Source organism: Meleagris gallopavo, chromosome 7 (genome assembly GCF_905368555.1).
Source record: "Meleagris gallopavo chromosome 7, MGAL_WU_HG_1.1, whole genome shotgun sequence".
NCBI classification, from domain to species: Eukaryota; Metazoa; Chordata; class Aves; order Galliformes; family Phasianidae; genus Meleagris; species Meleagris gallopavo.
In genome coordinates, this window is record NC_139410.1 from 10,451,104 (window position 1) to 10,463,614 (window position 12,511).

Here is a 12,511-nt window from a genome sequence, read left to right on the forward strand (position 1 = left end):
CTCTGTGCTCATCCTTGTAATTAGAATACTGCTGCAGGATGTGATGCTTCTCAGGATCCACATGTGGCAGTAGTTAGCACAGTGCTGCTTACTGCCCACACCAGAAACAAGCCAAAGAAAGAAGTGAGGTGTACTCATCTCCTTTTTTTTCCCCCCTGACTACCTATTCCCTCTGCTTTTTCTTTTTTGTTTAAAAGAGCATGTCTTAGAACTGATTCAAAAAAGAGTATGGACTGCTCGAAAATCTTTGGGTCCTTTGCTCACATGCCAGCCTCGCCCAGCAGTTGTTGGCTTTGGGAAATGCAAGAAATTATCTCATGCAGTCAAAAATTGTGGAAATAGCTTAATATTTGTGGAAGAAACAAAACAAAACAAACAAAAAAAACCAATGCTCTGCAAACTATTTTGTGTTATTCTTACTTTGAGTATGTACTTTCATTGAAGGCATCTTTCTGAAGTTTTTCTGTGTGTTTGGGGGTTAGGACTGTGTGTTATCCAGTACTGCTGAGACTAATTAATCCATATGCTTCAAGGAAGGTTTCAGACCTGTGTGAGGCATAACAATTGGTAGCAGGATTCAGTAACACCGCTGAAACTTGTTTGCAGATGGAGATAATATACATATTTTACATATGTAAATACATATAATGTAATTGCCTGAGCTAGCTGACTCTCCATGTGGAAGGAAGGAAGGACTTTATATCTTTCCATCTGCACTGGCAGTTAAGATCCATTTTTCTGTCAGGGCAATGTACTTTAAGGAGTGGGTAGCAGCCTTGCCCAAACTGTACTTCATAAATCAAAGCCTTTTAAATCCAATTGTGCCTGCTGCTGTCACCTGAGGCTTATGCTTTTCTACCTTCTGTGGTAAGGAAGATTTTAAAGTGCTATTAGGAGTCAAACCTTTGGGCTTTCTTCTTTCCTTTTGGGAAGGCAAAATATTTCTCCTCCCAACACAGGAAAATTTGAATACACTGGGATCACTGGCAGTCTCAGTAGTCCACTTAAATATGTGGCTTTTTTTTAAATTTATGTATGACTATTCACAAAACTCCTCACAAGATACTAAAATTATATTGTCCAAAAGAAATGCGTAAGAATGCATAACATTCTCTTGTGCAGAAATGAGATCAGGATGGATACCCTTGTGTTTAAAGTGTTCAGTTCATGTTCTCCTGTGCAGAACATCATCTATAATTTTTGTATCCATTGTACTACAGGCTGTAACCCCACCTTCCTAAGTAAGCATTCATATATGAAGATTCAAAGATCCACACATGATTATTTTTGTTACAAATCAACTTTCAGTTGGTAAACCCACTTGTTGATTCTTCACAAGCCAACTGATTGTCGCTTATCTTTATTCATTTATAAAACAAACAAAAAGTGCACACACAACAATAAAACCTTTTTTTTCTAGAAGACAGTCACAGGTTTTTCCGAGCGCTAGTTTTAGAGTTGTCTGTTTCATATGTTTAGGGAAAGGATGTTGTTGATTTGAAGATAATCAGTTGTGGTGCTGGGTTTTGAGGTGCGATGTTTCCAGCTGTGCAAGACCCCGGCTGTCTTCCAGCATGGCTCAGTTGGGCCATGAGCTTGTCTGGTTTGTAACAAAGGGGCTCGGGATAAATGTGGTGTATGACTGCTCCCTGAAGTGCTCCTATTTCATGTGGTGGGGGGACAAGGAAAAGAGCAATGATGTTTCAAACTGGTTTTGTGGACTAGGGAACATTTCCTGGGGAAGAAAAGAGGGATAGGATGTAATGAGCATAGCTCTCTGAGGAGGGTGCTGCTTTGGAGTGCTGCAAGGAGCAATGCAGCACCAGTTGGGGCAGGCATGTTCTACATGATTTTCCCAAATGAAAAAGAAAGAATCTCGAAGGACAGTTTTGGAACATTTTTATTGTTTCTGTATGGAAAGCATATATTTTTCCTTAGCATAGCAGTTACATTTTCTGAGTCTGCATGCACTAGCTTGAATGCGCTGTTTAGAAAGAATATAAAATGCTCCCTGGTGGTAACATTTATCCTGTCCCTGCTTTCTTCCAGGGAAAAGAATGGCCTTCTTTGTAAACATAATTCCTGGAGATGGAAGTATCAGGATAAAGGGGTTAGTGGGTGGGCTCTTTGATATTCCCCAAGTCTGCAAAATACCATTTTTCCACATGCTAAAAAGAACTCTAGGCACATTCTTTCTCAGGAGATAACATTAAAGTTTTACTGAGAAGCAAGCAGGAGTTCCCACGAGTGTATGGGAAATAGCACAATGCAAAAATACTTATTTACAAAATAAAGCATGGAGCATCTCAGTGAGACACTGAGATGTTTGTCCTTTATAATGTCATGACCATGATGGAAAGCTCAAGTCTATTCTACCAAAGTTCCTGCCTTAACTAGGAGTTTTGATGCTCCAAGCTATTGCTAGGAATGCAGTACAGTCACCCGTAACATAAAAGACTGAGGAGCATGATTGTCTGTAGTGATAAATGCAAGCGATGATGCTAACATTATGAATTGTCCAGTGCTAAATCGTTGGCGTTTGTTCATTGGTTTGCTTACTGGCATTAGGAATTCACAGATGTTAAATTCCTTAGTAAAACATTTATTTGTATCAGACAGAAGGCACCACCAATGCTTCCTTTGTCCTGAAGTTTCAAAAATATTGACCTTGGGATAGATAGATATGCACATGAGTTTTTCATTATTTTGCATTAAAATTCAGGTGGATTTAATTTATCTTAGAGATAACTTTGGCCTGGTGTGTCTACAGAATTAGCCTGTAGTTCATTCATAGTTAAAGTTTGAAAAAAGCATGCAAAGACTGAAGAAGTTAAATAAATAAAATTGGTAACTTCTATAATTTGCTGTTTTGGTGACCACCATCTTTTTTTTTTTTTTTTTTTTTCCATCGTAGTGAAGAATCATCTAATAAAACACTGATGTTTGATCATGATGTCAAAAGCCCTGTGGGGTAAGTAAAGCAAATAGATGACTTACAAGTGAGCAAATACTACAAAAAAGCTATCAGCATATGTGTCTATAAAGGAGAAATGTCAATCAAATAATATCTTAAAGTTATTTTTCTGTATCTGTATTTTTGTTTCTCAGTACATGAAAACAAAGCACCTGGTTTATGATTAAAGGAAGGTAGATTGGTTCATTGTTTCCTTCCCACTCCAGCCACTTAGAACTCCTTTATGTTGCTTCCTTTACTGAAGTTGTAGATGTGCAGAAATCAGGAGTGCTGTTGTCTGGTTTGTGGAATGGTTGGTCACATATGACAGATAGTTGTTAGTGATCTTGTTATTGTGAGAACTTAATTTTGTACGTGAACAGTGTTGGTAATGTATTTGTTGAAAACATTTACTTTAGAGATAATTCATAAACAAAAGAAAAAAACATCTGCATGCTTTTTTTTGGTTTTGTTTCAAGCAATTTGTCATAGCTATAGATGTTTACAAATGAATGCTTCTTTTCTTACAAGATTTGATAAGGATAATCTTAGATTCATCCCAGAAATTTTTGTAATCACTAAAATTGGTAAGGTTTATTTCACCTTTCAGTATGACAAAGATTAGAAATAGTTTCATGAATTTAGTGCAACCATTTAGAGAAGGAAATTAAATAGAAATGTTTCAACATCTTAGAAATCTCAGGTAAAATTTAAGTTGTCAGATACCTCTCATGAAGCTGAAACGTTGCAAGGTCATTCTGTCCTCCCTGCCTGTTTGCTGAAAGAATAATTCCTGGAATCCTAGGTGATGTTTGGAAATGTGAACTTGCTATCTGAAAGGCAATGTTTCAGTATAATGCCTTTAAAGTTATCTTTTAGATTGGAACTTGATGAAAAGTGAGGAAAGCATGAAGACTCATCTTAATAAAAAGGTTTCATGCTCCTTCTTTTCCCTGATAATTGATCAAATCCTTTTCAGAATGTCTGTAGCTAATTGTTATTTCCTTGTAATAATGTATGGTAAGTTTTAAATACTCCTACACTCAGGAGGGGAGTAGTCAGAAATGATGACAGTTTTGTTATTTATACTTTTATGTGGATGAAATTTATCTATTGTGCTCTGTTATCCATGTACCTAACAACAAATATTTTTTAGCATTCCTCTTTAGAATTGCTTGTTATGCTCCAGTACTGGAGCACTCTCCAAACCTCACATGTGTTGGAAATAAAATGTACTCCCGCCAGTCTCTGAATGTTAGTAAGGGCTAGAGTGGGCTCGTATGTTTCCACAGCAAGCTCAAGAGCGAGATCCAAAGGCTCTGAGAAAGCTCAACACGTTGCCAGCAAGTTTGGAACACATGGCACCTCTTTAAAATCCCTTCTCAGAGAAGAAAGATACTTAAAATAGACTCCTCTGTAACACCATGTGTAAGCTATTATCAGTCAAAACTTTTCCAAACTCATTGTTCAACATTCTGTAAAGGGAGCCTCCTCAAGCAGCAGAGAGCCCCTACCTCATGAAACGCAGAGGAAATGTGCTTAAAGCAGGAAAGAATCTTCCAATTTAAGACCCAAAGGATTTAGAGGTGCAAGCAAGCTTCTTACAGATATGTTATGTATTCTATATCGTTAATAATGTCTCTTTAAAACTATGCAGTGTTATTCTGATTTTTAAATGATGTTATCTGAGTGTTATGTGAGTGTGTTGCTTTTGTAAAGTTTCGAATAGCTTAACTTTTCATAAGAAGTTGATTTAGAATTGCTATGCTGGTTTTCATTACTTCAGTATTGTTTGGTTGAATTGTTAGGTTCATTAGGTCAGTTCTGTAAATGCTGCAGTAGCTTTACAATGCCACACAACTTGTCAGGCTATATTTTCTATTACTTCTCAGCAAAGAATGCTGTTAAGCTTCATCTGATTTTTGAAAGTGATCTATGCATATCAGCTAGCTCAATTATTTCAGTTCTTGATGGTGACTGAGGTTGTTGTGTATCAAGTGATTGCCCAGGAAATATGTCTGGTCCAAGAAGAGTAGCAGAGAGGACTGAGGGACTCTGTATGAAATCAAGACTTTAAAAGCTGCTGTCTGAATTCTACCATATTTAAGATGCATCATCATGCCGTGTGCAAAAAGCTGAATCGACTGCAGCTGGGAACAGCATTTTAAAAATAAAATTCTGAAGCTTTCAAGTTCACATCAATGATTAATTTAACCATTACTGCATAATAGTGAACTGAGAACTGAACAAAATTCCACACCGCTGACAGCATTTGATCAGTTGCAAATGAAGTAAACTCAGTGTTGTGAAGAATCATGGTTTAAAACCTCCACCATGTAAGTGAATAACGTTCCATTACTTTGGGAAGTGGTGAATAACCAAAATAACAAATTTGGTCAGTGGAGAAAATCCACTTCCACAAAGCTGAAATGGGAAATTAATTGAGGAAGTTACATGAATTTGGACAGCAGCCCAGTTGAAAAATTGGATCCACTTCACAAATGAGAATGTTGCCTTTTTCCACAGAGCTTGAATGTCTGCAAAGAGGAATAGTGATGGCTCGGGAGTACCTGTTTTCTATCAAATCCTGCTTGTCTTCTGAAAATTCCAGGGCATGTTTTATTGTATTGTAGTTTTTACTGAGTCCCTGCAGGTTTTCAGTAAATTAGTATATATCCCTGTTGGGAGGTTTTCCCTTCCAATCTGTTATAAGTAGTTAAAGCAGAAGTTAGTAATGCAGGTTCAAGCCTGATGGTGGAGCATGTTATGGAGGTGCACTAGAACAGTGATACTACTCTGAATTCAGTTCTGACCCTCTTGGTCTAAGGGCTCTGTGTTTGCTTTGTCTTTACAGCTGATTTTTTACTCCTAACAAGGAGACAAATTACAGTTCTCAAGATCCTCTTTCAATTTGCCTTGCTGAATTGTCAAAATTCCTATACATATGAAACATACATAGATGATTCTTGAATGTGTTTATCAGTGCTCACTAACACATAAAACCTTTGGTTGCTTAGCTCCATGAGTATCTCCAGGCTTGATTGACTCATCCCTGTATTTGGTCATATGACCAAGTGCCCAGAAGTTTGTCATTTGAGAGAATGAGTAGTTATAATTTTGCAGGACACTGAGGGAGACATTAATTCATATTGCTTGTCCTTGCTCATATATGCAACGTTTAACCTGTTTTTTTGCTGTTTATATTACTCTTTTTTCTTCCAGACTCTTCGTGCCTGGCAGCATTTCAGCAAACTGCGCTCAGTTTTTTAGAGGCCTCCTCTAAGAAGTGAGAGTAATGTTGAAAGTAGGGTCTACGTTCCAACTCAATTCAATTTATAGTAATACATGGCTATTAAAGAGATGAGAGAGCAGACAGAACAAAAATGATACCTTTGCTTTTTCCAGTCCCATAAAAGCTTGAAGGCAGTGCATCCCTTTTATCATGGTTGTCCTGCAACATTTAGGCCAAGCCTGAACGCTGTAATTGCTGAAGACTTTGTGGCAAGAAGTTGCAGCTGTTTTTGTTCACATAATCTTCAAGCTAGTCAGGGCTTTCTTTCATCCCTACTTCTTTCACTCTAAATTAGAAGAGGTCTGAGCTTGGTTGGAATGTACAGTTGCTACCTACCTGTGGGCTGCATATCTGGTTATGGTTGACTTTTCTCTTCTGGATCTGACTGGAGATTCTTTGAACTAAAGAATGTAGGTTCTGTAAATTCAGCTCTAAAAATATGCTTATAACTTTTGAGTAAATAGCAACTGTCCAGAGATGATTCAACTGTCTTTGCAAGAGGTGTCATCAGTGAACAATCAGCTTACAGTTTCCATTGATGTGAAAGTTAGGAATATCGATATAATTTGTAGCCTGACAGATTAACATTTTTCTTGCAAGTGTACATATTTTTCTATTTTGAAGGAGACAGTTGCTGTATTTTTATATGCACTGACTACTCTGCTCTTTAAAAATAATATAAAGAGGCTGATGATAGCCAAGTGCGTAATGTAGACTGCTTGTCCAAACACATTCCTCATAAATTACACCACATCCTTCTAGCCCTTTCTAGAGCATATATGAATGTACAAAAGCAGATTAGAGGCTACCAGTACCCTAAGCTTGCTCCAAAAGACTTCAAACTGTAATTCTACTGTGAGGACTCTACATTGGAGTTGGCCACAGTGTGTAAATGTAGTCTGGGAGTGGCTGTTTTTTCTTGCTCCTTAGGGGATATCTAAAGTAAGAAGGAGAGATACTTACCTTCAAAGCAAAACATATTTCCATGGACAAGCAATAATGTCTGAACAGTATGTGTGGCAGGGATACTTTTGAGATAATGAGAGCAAAATATAATTGCTGCCTAAGCCCTTAGGAATATGTTTTAGGCTTCTTCCATTCCTACCCCCCCATAATTTCAATCTAAGGAATTCTATGATTGTTTCCTTCATAAATAGACCTACTCATTTGTGAATGTTTTCTCTTCATTCATCTGATGTAGCCCTCAGATTGTCACAGAGCTGTGTGTGTTTATCACTGTGACATTTGAAAGTATGTAAATGGCTTGCAGATGCCGTGCTGTGTTTAATCCAACTTGGCCATGCCAGTTTAACATACAGATGACAAAACCACACTGGCTCTGGGTATAATAACATATCTAGGTTTTCCTGCTACGTAAACACTTTTGTGTCTTTATTAATTAGAAACAGGTTCCTGTTTCTTTCCAAGTTCATGTGATATCAATCAGACTCAAGAATGAGGCACATACAGTATCTCAGTGATTTTACAGTTATACTGCCAGAGGATTGAAGAATAGCTGGGGGGAAATGTGTATGCATATACATAAATACATGTGTGTATATATAAAGAGAGAGAGAGAGAGTATGTATGTGTAAAAATTGAGCATAACCAATAAAGTTTCCTGGAGTATTTAATGTGACTGATGTATTTTAATACATATTTAATGTGGAATATCATTGACCTTAAACTTAAGTGAGTATTTTCTTTTCCTTACAACTTGAATATCTTCCAACGTGAACAGATCTTGAAGCTGATTCATGAATTGGCAAGAGCTCTGTGGTCTACTGAAACAAAAACATGAGAATAATGTTATTAATTATATAAATTTACAGGCAGAAAATCCTTTGAGTTGCCTGTTCATGAGAAGTAGATATCAGTAGCTTTTATCCTAAAGCGCTACTTCATAACATGGCAATATTTGAGCATGAAGTACCTACAATAGCTGTGGCCAGTTCTGGAGTTGTTAACCAAGGGCAAATGGGAAATAATGTCACTGTTGCTCATTTACTGACAGATCAACTGGCATGAATAAATGAAAACATGTTTTGACTACTGCAGTACAATTATTCAAGAAGTTCTTGTTTGAAAACTGTTCACCTGTGCCAATCAACAAACTACTTGCAAAATTTTCTTTTATTATAAATCACCATTATTTTTAACTTTCTGTGCACTGGTATCGCATGAGTTGTAGACTTGTAGGTGGTATACAGAGCTAGGAACAAGGGTGGAGAGAAGGCTGGTGGTTATGAAGAAAGTCTTCTTGCCTGAAAGGTTGTGTTTACAAGTTGCTGAGGTAATGGGGTAATGAACAAGCAGAGATCTCTCCTTAGCAGCCCCATCTCTTGAGGCTGTAATGTTACTGCAGAACAGTGGGACGTTCAGAGAAGGATTGATGAAAACTTCCTAAGCTGAAGCTGCTAAGCTGCTTTTGAAGAAGCAAAAAATAATGTTTGAATTGGTTCTTTCCTTTGATGTTGTATGTGATCTTGGATGAAATTGGTCCAATTTTATGTTCCTCCTTTGGAAGGATTGGCTATTCTGCTTTTCATCCAATGCTTTGTGTGTGTGTATACTTAGCTCCAAGCAGCAGAGCACTTAAACATTAAAAATAGCTTTATTGATACAGTACTGCTAACTATACATTGGTGCAGCATCTAGAAGGTGAAAAGCAGAGTGACATTTAGGACATTTAAACATTACAGTAATGCAAATAATAATAGTACAGCTTAGCATAAAACAGGGAACATGTGTATTCTGTCTGTGAATTGTTTGAGATAATTATCTGCATAGCAGATCAGGAATAATTTCAATTAGCTACAACACGTAAGTAAAAAACATGGTGAAGATGTATTGATTTAGGAAATGAAACTGCAGGCCAGATGTTCATTGTAATTCCTGGTTGAAGCAAAAGGGTCAATGTTTCTACTATCTATTACAACATTAGGATAATTACGTTTAGATAGCTTTTAAAACAGTTTTTAATAGCAAGATAATATTAGTTCTTCAAAAACTCATACATTCAGGTTAAAACATAATTAATCATGTCAGTTCAAGAAGTTAAACTAGTTGGAAATCATTTGACAAGAAACATTGTGCTGTACAGATGCTGAGACACTCAATATAACTGCTGTAGATTTTTTAATTAATTTCCCCTTGCCTCATTTAAGAGCTAGCTCCAAAGGGAGGATGTCTCCTGGATGAAGGCTGCTTCCTGAGAAAGGGTGTGCTGAGAACCTCATCCACAGCTAAGTGAGTCAACTTTTTTTCCTATGTATGGTTATTGGTAATCCCAATGATACTTTGTCTAGTATTGCAAGAACTTACTAGAAGCAGTTTTGCTGCTTCCTAGGATAAGCATGTGGAAACAGAACCTAGAATAGCAGATGTCCTTTTTTGACCTGTACTGTTTTTTCAAAATTCAAATACTTTTGTTTTTTAGTATCTGTCAATTGACCAATGGAAAATGAACCTAAGTTTTCTGAATGTAAACCAAGTACTGTTTTACCATTTCCTTGGCATTTACAGCAAGATTTGTATAATTGCGATGGGGCTGAAACTGGAATACAGTTAGGGCTTAGATACAACCGAGTCACTCTGTGCAAGTTTAGCCACAGCAAATGAAACTGGACGCAAAAACAGATAAAAGGTGTTGGTTGGAAGACCAGCAAGAGTAGCATTAAATGCTTTGCCTTTTTGTGCTTGTTGATCTGCTGCAGTTCGTTTGTGATTCCTGCTTCTTGAGCCTGACTCTCTCCTGTGCTGGACTGTTGTTCAGGGCAGGTGTTTCTCTAGTGCTGATATATGCTGTGTCAGAAGACAAGTTCTACAGAGTGTAGTAATGCAGCATTGATAAATTGCTTGCTCGTGAGCTAACACTATGCTTTTCTAGTGTCACAAGGTATTTTTCCTATTTTGAACTCTCCCTCACTGAAGAGAGAGCTGTCATATGTGGGCTTTAGTCTTGGTTTGACTGCTTGCCATAAGGCTTTCAATGAGATTATTTACCTTTCTTGTTTTATTTCTTTTAGTTCAGTCAGACTGAAAGTTTTCACTTAGCCTTTGTCTTCTTTATTGAAGTAGCAAATGGGTTAACAGTACATGGTACTGTGGTACCATAGCTGCTTTGGGTCTGACTTGTTTGTTCAGAAGCATGAGCACCTTTGGGCAGACTAACCAAGAGACACTCATGAGCATCCACCTAAGTTTGTGAACTCTTCTTTCTAGGTGGCTTACAGTTTGAATTCTGTGAAGTTCCTCCTATTACTCAGCTTCCAGAAGTGCTTCTCTCCTCTGATGCCATGCACCATTTGGGTGAGGTGATGTAAATGCTTTTCAATATGGGGTAATCTTTTATGTTATTTGGAGTTAATTTTAGTATCAGCAACAGAAATCCCTGTAGTCTAAATCAGATGAGAATTGAAAATGTTAAAAAAATCTTTTTCCTCCCCCATACCCCCTTTCTTTTTTCCCCCCACAACAAAGAACACTGATTTTTTTTTTTTTTTTTTTTCTTTTCAAGTGTCAGTTGAGTCAGATTTGTCAAGTACAAACAGCTACGTACTGGGAACTACCTACTAAGGGAACAGCTACCTACCTGTGCTGTCCTCTCTTCACCTGTGTCAGAGCATTCTGTTTTTCTGCAAAACATCTGCTTCATGAGCCTTTCTTAAAAGAATTTAATTAGAAAAGGAGTGTGCAATATGTGGCTGTTTTGGATTCATCAGATCTTTGGGAGAGGAGAAGTAACAGATGTTTGATTCAAAAGTGTCCAATGGAAACACATCACAGCTCTGGTATCTTGGTGAGAAGAACTGTTTTTGTTTTCTCTAGTGACCTGCATTACTGTTTGTCCAATTCCATCTCATTAACTGCCGAACACAGATTCTGCAAAGACAATGTAATTTCTGGACCTTTGCATTCAGTATCCTCCTGACACCCATTCCTCCCTAGAAATTCTCCACTAAGACTTTGTAGGCGGAGGTTGTGATTGACATTTAACTTACAAAGGAAAGTGGAGACCTATGGATACTATGAGAAAGCATAATATTTACACTTTTAAGCATCGTTTAGAGGCTTTACTTTGACACTGAAAGAGTGACAGTGAAGTATGCATCAGGTCTATATACTCTAGTTTGAAACCTGAAAGCTTTTCCTCAATGTTTTTATTACAACACTGAAGAGAATAAATGTAGAGCAACGATCTTCCACTTGTGCTCCAAATGAAAGATTAGTTGCTCCACAACAACACCCTGAGCACCTCAGTCAGACAGAAGCCAGCAGGGCTCTGACACGTTTTTAGCCAGCCCTGGCATGTGTATCTCTAATTTGAAGGTTACAAGGCACTTTCAGCACTGAAAATGCAGTGTCAAGTGAAAATCAGACCCAGCTCTTTGTAAAATGCTGTTTTCCTCTTGCTTGTAGAGCTTTATTATTTCTCTAAAATACACAGCCCTCTGTTCAAATTACATGCCTTTGTATGGTCTAGGGTCATGCATTTATGGAACATGATTCTAGTTATACAGATAATGACATCAACTGTCATGCTGGCACCAAACTCCTCTCTTAGTGACATGCACGTGTCTCATGGCAAGCTAATGCCAAAATGTTTCATTACTGCAGGCAGCAAAGAAAATACTGCCTTGTTTTTATTAAGTAAATGAATTTCCATACAGGTGAAAAGGGCAAAGTTAATGAAAACTGAGTTAAAACAAGAATTCGAGAGGGAGGGAAACTGGTACCAATCATGTTTAAGTAACTCCTACTCACCTCAGTGTTTGTTGTTAACTCTTAGCTTCTTAAGCGAACAAGTTCTGTTTGCTGCTTGCTGTTCAGTCATGCAGTCAGGAAGCATTTAGTCCCATGTGTCGTGATACAGTAATAGGATTTGTGTACTGCTGATAAACAAATATTTGAAGAGTATACCATCAAAAAAGCCTTGAATTTCTTTCTTCCTCTGGGACAAAATGAACAACTGAAGTAACAAATGTGATTTCTATATATTTCTACTTCATGATTTGTGCAAACTTAACTTTTCTCCAGCGGCAAACTTTATAATAGAGGCCTTCCAGCTATGTTCTCTGATGTCTAAAGAATCCTTTCTCTTAGCCAGATGCTGAAGACAGTCAGTGTCCTCCACCTAACTGCCTCTTCTGTCTTAATTATTTCTGAATTGTTAATTCCTCTGTCAACTGGATTTGGAATTTGCTAGCAAATTTGTAAACTGCGCGGGATGTGACCTTATGTGTCCAAAAACATTGTGACCAGCG

The 12,511-nt window shown here is 37.5% G+C and overlaps 1 long non-coding RNA gene across 1 annotated transcript; it reads left to right on the forward strand.

Annotated features, from left to right (window-relative positions):
• The first annotated feature begins 2,912 nt into the window (after nt 1-2,912).
• On the forward strand, nt 2,913-11,922 carry LOC146543954 (uncharacterized). Its single transcript, XR_014884456.1, has 4 exons — nt 2,913-2,971; nt 9,413-9,494; nt 10,470-10,556; nt 10,765-11,922. It is a non-coding gene; the product is annotated as an uncharacterized LOC146543954 (long non-coding RNA).
• The last annotated feature ends 589 nt before the right edge of the window (nt 11,923-12,511 follow it).